We start from the raw sequence: 5,839 nt of genomic DNA, 5'->3' as shown, positions 1-5,839 counted from the left end.
CTGGATGGTGAATTCCAGCAGGCAATGATCGCTGTCGCCCAGGTGGTCGAGCATCCACAGCCCCCTCACCAGGTTGTCGCCTGCGGCCAACATGTGCAGTTGTAAGTGACAAATATGTGTGTGTCTGAGTTGGAATTTGACACCAAGGTCAAAGTTTCATATAAAACTTTGAACATAGTGTAGTTCCAAACCAAACAAAGTTTGAGTATTTTTTAAAGCTGTAGCTCCCGCTCCAAGTCTATTGTTTAAATTCCAGTTAAAAATAGTTTAATAAAAAGTAATCCTGTCCTCCCTCTCTGCCCAAGAATGAGTAATCTTGCATCGTTCTTTATAAAATAACAAAGATGGCTCAGTACAGTCCCTTTCTTTATGTGGTTATACAGCTAATGAAATTGGACAGTCTTTTAATGTACCAAGTGTATTCTGAACATGTATTATTGCAACTATACAACAGTGTGCAAACAAGTATCTTGGTAAGTAGAACATTTCTGTTTAAAATTGTCCTCCTTTTACTGAGTAGCAAAATGCTGCTCAAAAACAATTTACATATACAGGGCAGTGTCCTCCTAGGAGGACACTGCTTTCGTTTTCTGTCCCAAAATGCTAGTCTTTACGCATAAGACCCTTTGTAATGAAAATTATTTGTTTTCCAGGGATTCTTAGTGAAGCAAGATTAAAGTAGTGGATGCTGCCCAAACTCCATTAGCAAAAAGCAACAGATTATCAGAATTGTTTTCTTCATTGATTTTTTTTTTTCATTCTATTTAGTGCCTTTGATTTACACTATGATTTACAGATTTTATCTTAGGATTCTGTGTGATTCGTATAACTTTGCTAGATGCATGCTGCAACTATTATTATTACTCCTAATCTGTCTAAAACCTTAAAGCCAGCTAATAGTCTTGGTTATAGTCTAGGCCAGTTAAGCTAAGTACAGAGGTTCAAAAAGCCTGAGCTTGAATTGATTCAGTCTTTACAGTTTAGTCTAGCCTGCGTATATTGAACCAAGAGCAAGTAAACAGATGTTCACTTTTGATTCTGGAAATGCAGCCACATGCCTGCAGCGGCTCAGGCTAGAAGCTGGGGGGTGCTAAAGCAAGCCCTCTCTTCCCTTTGGCAGTGGCTGCAATGCTGGAGGGGAGCTGAGCTGAGAAGGGGGCTGTGGCCAGGTCCTGGCAGGCCACTGAGTATGACTAGGAGGAGTTTAAACCTCTACAATGGCCTGCATGGTTTCCAGCTGTGGTGTGCTTGGAGGGAGAAGGGGGAAGCAGACCTTGCCAGGCTTGTTCCCGAGTGCAAGGTGTGGCCAGATGCCGGCCCTGGGCAGCAGCATGAGGTGAAGGATAAGAGAGCAGGGAGTACCCCCTCCCTTTCCCTTTGCTACTGGCACAGGACCCCAGCCAGGGTCTGTCTGGTATTTTCTCGTGCCTTGAGTGGCAGGGGGCATGGCCAGATGCTGGCCCCAGGCAGTAGCCTGAGGCCAGCATCTGGCTATGCCAGGGATGGGCAATTATTTTGGGCAGAGGGCTGCTTACTGAGTTCTGGGAAGCCATCAAGGGCCACGTGACAGGCAGCCAGGGGCAGATAAATATTCATTTTGTAAATTTTTTTAGGGGCCTCGCGGGCCAGAGAGAATGGCCTGCAGGCTGCATTTTGCCCACCTCTGGGCTATGCTCTTGCCATTTGAGTGCTGAGTGGGGGGGAAAAAGCCAGACAGACCTTGGCTGGGGTCCCATGGGAGAATGGGGGAAGGTTGGATTAAACCCCGCTGTCCTGCCTCACCCTGCCAGCCCCAGCCTGGGTGTGGCCACACCGCCTGTTCTCTGCTGCTGCAAGGAGCAGGACAGGCAGGGCAGAAGTAGCAGTCCCTCTCCATGCAGACCCAGGCTGGGGGTGTCATGGGCCATAGAGGGAGTTTAACCCCCCCACACACACACACCTTAGCCTGCTGGCCCATGCTCCTGTCTCCTCCACTCCAGTGGAAGAAAAGTCTGGCAGGGGCTGCTCCACCCCACCAGGCAGAGCAGGTTGCATCCCCAGCAGGGTTTTCCACCCCCATGCCCTTGTCAGCCAGCCCTCACTGCTCCAGCTAGAGAGCAGAGGGACGGGACCAAACCTGCTCTGCTCAAGCAGACAGCACAGCCAAACCCAGGGCTGCAAAGCATCTTGGGATGCTGGGGGACTGTGATTTAACTTGAACCAGCAAGGGGTCTGGGACCCTTCCAGAAACTGGTTAGATCTAAATCAGTTAAGTCTGATACTACATTCAACCAGGTTTCTCTTAAACCAGGTAGGGCTATTTTGAAACTGGTTTTTGTGCACTGAACTTCTGTTCTGTTACAGGTTTAAACCAGTTTCTGATCACTTAAACTGGTTTGTTTGTAACTTCTGTCCCTAGCCCCGCTTACACAAGTAAAACAGCCACTGGTACAATGTAGTTGCTGTTTGTCAAATAAATCCAACTGTTATTAAATATTTCTCTAAACACAGTTATTGTTCCTTGTAGGAAGAGGAGGGCTAGTTTTTTCAAGAAGAGGGTGGTGCCCAACAGTTTCTATGGGGCGCAGTTGTGCGCTGTAAGCACTTTTGAAAATCTGGCCTGTAGTCTCCATTAGCTATTTTATTTTCTGAAGTGATTTTATTACAGACTTTGTAGCTTATAATTTTATACAGATTTGAGGCTAGACAGCCATTCTGTCTAACAGTTTCTTGGTTGAAGGTAATGGTGGTGTTTAGAAGTGTATGAAGTTATTTTAAGATTCCAAATCAAGAGGAAAAGTCATTTCTGCCTAACATAGTTTCAGCTTGACAAGTGTACAGCCAAAATCTCCTCAGTCCTACCCAACAGAAAATAATAAGCATTTCCTTGTTATTAACAAGGAAAAGTAGATGATATTGGTATATTTAAAAGCATGTGACATCATTTAGATGCCTTAACATATATGTTGTGTAGGTTTGTAGGAGATTGCTGAAATGTAGCAAACTAAGTTTTTTAATTCCCAAGAACAGTGCTGGCTACTGCTTTGTAATGGCATATAACATTTTTAATGGCATATAACATTTTCTTTTGGAAGACTAGCATTACAAAAACTGTGTTTTCAAAATAAAACAAAAATTATTACTGAAATAATAAAGGTGCATGAGAGTCTGCTAAGTTAAAATACACTGCTACCTTCACAGTCACAATCTGTAATGGGTTAGAAATAGTTTCAAATATTACAGCTGGCTCATGTCAAGTTTCAGAAAAGTCACCTTTTTGTTTAGTGTTTTTCTTTCCCTTCTAGTTGTTTACATGAATATCTGACACGATAAACAATAATGAAACTGATTGTGTACCAAATGCTCTTGTACATATAAAGCAAGAATGCCTAATATTGAGGTTTGTAATCTCTCAGTTTCAGTAATCATGGGGTTTTTCATCTGTAACAAGAGTAGCTAGCTGTACATAAAAGGAAAAAAAAAGAACTCTCTGCAACTTTACAATATTTCCAAAGTCATGTCTCAGGAATATTTGAATGATTTCATCTTATTCTGCCATTATCAAAGAAATGTAAGAAACAATGTACATTATTAGTATTCTCTGCATTGTTCCGCCAGTGATAACAATGAGGGAAGCACATGACACTGGTAGGTAGATGATGGCTTTTATAATGTTTCTTTACATAGACCTGCTTGAAAAGGTGTGGACAACTAACTTTGTTAAAAAGCTAACAACTGCTTGGAGCCTTGTCAGTGACAGTGCTTCCAATTTTGCTGCACAAGGGTTAGCAAAGGAGGAATTTCTTTCCAAGGAGAAAAGGGAGTCTGCCGTAGAGACAACCTTCAGGTTCTAATGTCAATAGGATTTTGGCTTAAATTACAAAAAGTGAATTTTTCCACATAACAGTTGTCCAGTATATGGGTTATTGAACTTTCCCTTTGTGTATCTTCTCCAAACGCTTGAAAATTTATGTGCATGGACTCACTTGGTCACTGGGCTGAAATGGTTACCTCTGCACAATTTCAAATTTACATCTGTAAAACATAAATTATGTAAAGCAGAGAGAAAAATCAGCACCAAGGATAACACTGAAAGTACAGTAGAAAGAAAGAGATCCTAATGCAAAAGGAAAAGATATGGGATGGAGCATTGAGCGAGGATTGTACTGTAAAACAGCTATTATTTATGTCTGCAGATTTCACTGTTACTACAGAGTTTTTGAGCACACAATGGGCACCCTTCCAAAACCCTAGTTATCAGTAAGGAAATAAGAAGCCCGCCATAGTTCAGTGTTGTTACGTAGCGCAAGATAATCTGTGCGTCTAATGTAACTCTTGCAATTTTCATTTCCCTTGTTTGTCTCTCTCCCCGTAATCCTTCTTATTTTAGTAAGCAAAAGAAGCCTGTTAATTAACTAGGTTAATAATTAGAGTTGCTTGGCTTTCACAGTTATTTTTAAGAACTACAATGTACATGTAAAATAAAGGGGGAAGCAAACCAATTTATAAAGAAAAATAGAACATACAGGTTTGAGCATTTCCCAACCTTGACTAAAATCATTAATTACTAGAAAACTTGAGAAAGACTGCTTTCAAGACATCGAGACAGATGAGGTTGATGGTTGTGGCTGTTTGTTTGTTTTCTTTTGTTTTTTTTGGCTTGATTTATTCTCTGTGGTCTGCTTCTGAAAGAGGAGATGAGATTTGGTTTTTCTCTACTAGCAAGTAGAATAAAACAAACTTTCTATAAAGTTTTATGGAATTTAATACAGGTGGTCATCTTTCTCATCAAGCTTCTAAAAACGTTCTTAGTTTTTTTGTGGCAGGGTTATAGTTATCTTTCTAAAAGTGTATGAAAGTAACTTCTCTAGAACTCATTAATATCTGTAGAGCCCTGTTAATTTTCTCTCTGTTAAAGTCTTCTGGGTTTTTTAAACAAAATGGACAATCTGTCCTTAGGTCAGTTGTTACAGTGGACTGAATGTAAGTATATTTGACTAGGAGTAATTCCAGGAGGGATAGAATGGAAGAAATTTGTTTCTAAAATAAAATAGCAGCAGACACTTCTGACCAGGCAGAGTTTGCAGGTTGATTCTCCGAAGAGGTCCTCAGTATCAGGTTATATTAGTTCATTCTTAGCTGCTCTGATGTAGCTTAGGTGTTTCCAGAGGAAGTTCAAAAGAGAAATGTAGATGTAGACACAGACCCAGGGAGAGCGATATCAGTGCTGCTCAGCACTTTTACATGAATAGGCAGATCTTCAGGAGTAAAACTCTTAGGATGTGTTGAAGGGAAGTTGGTAGTTCTGTTCTGTCTTTCCAAAACTGACCTCTAAATTACATTCAGACCAATTATACTTAAAGAGGGTGGATGGAAAGCAGAGGCTTTATCTAGGATCTTCTTAAAGGTTAGTGTAAAAGAAGCATGCATTACTTGTGGGGGCAGGGTTCTTTTGTTTCAGGTCCCATTGAAGGGTGGGTCCCAACCATAATTTTATTTTTATTTTTTGCTTTCGCTTTCATAAATTAAGTTTAGATCATAATTAAGATTTATTTTTTAAATGTTGTCTTGTTCGGAGGAATGAGATTTTACAGTGAATTAATATAAATCGCCTATATACATGTTGTCAGCAAGGCCAGTCATGAGCTTAAAAGTGATAGATGGACATGAAGTTAAAAGAAAAAAATTTGAAAAGCTACATATTTGCCAGAGGAGAAGGAATTTGTAAATATTTTCTGAAACTATTGGTTAAGCAGCATCTGAATAATCATCCATCATAGTTAAAGTCCACTTCCTCCCAGAAACCCATGTCAGGTTTAGCTGGAAAAATATGTTTAAAAAAAAAAAAAAAAAAAAAAAA

General features: G+C 40.4%; 1 protein-coding gene across 3 annotated transcripts in view; it reads left to right on the top strand.

Annotated features, from left to right (window-relative positions):
- Positions 1-1,401: 1,401 nt before the first annotated feature.
- The window catches only part of NFKB1 (nuclear factor kappa B subunit 1), an 80,932-nt gene continuing 76,494 nt past the window's right edge, over positions 1,402-5,839 (top strand). For all 3 annotated transcript variants that reach the window (XM_019526235.1, XM_019526236.1, XM_019526234.1), the window contains exon 1: positions 1,402-1,405. The gene's annotated coding sequence lies outside the window, so the exon portion shown is untranslated. The remainder of the gene's footprint in view (positions 1,406-5,839) is intronic.

Source organism: Gavialis gangeticus, unplaced genomic scaffold (genome assembly GCF_001723915.1).
Source record: "Gavialis gangeticus isolate Ggan-Ray unplaced genomic scaffold, GavGan_comp1, whole genome shotgun sequence".
In the NCBI taxonomy this organism is placed as follows: Eukaryota; Metazoa; Chordata; order Crocodylia; family Gavialidae; genus Gavialis; species Gavialis gangeticus.
Note: the sequence above shows the minus strand (reverse complement) of the source record. Positions and strands in the feature narration are given on the sequence as shown.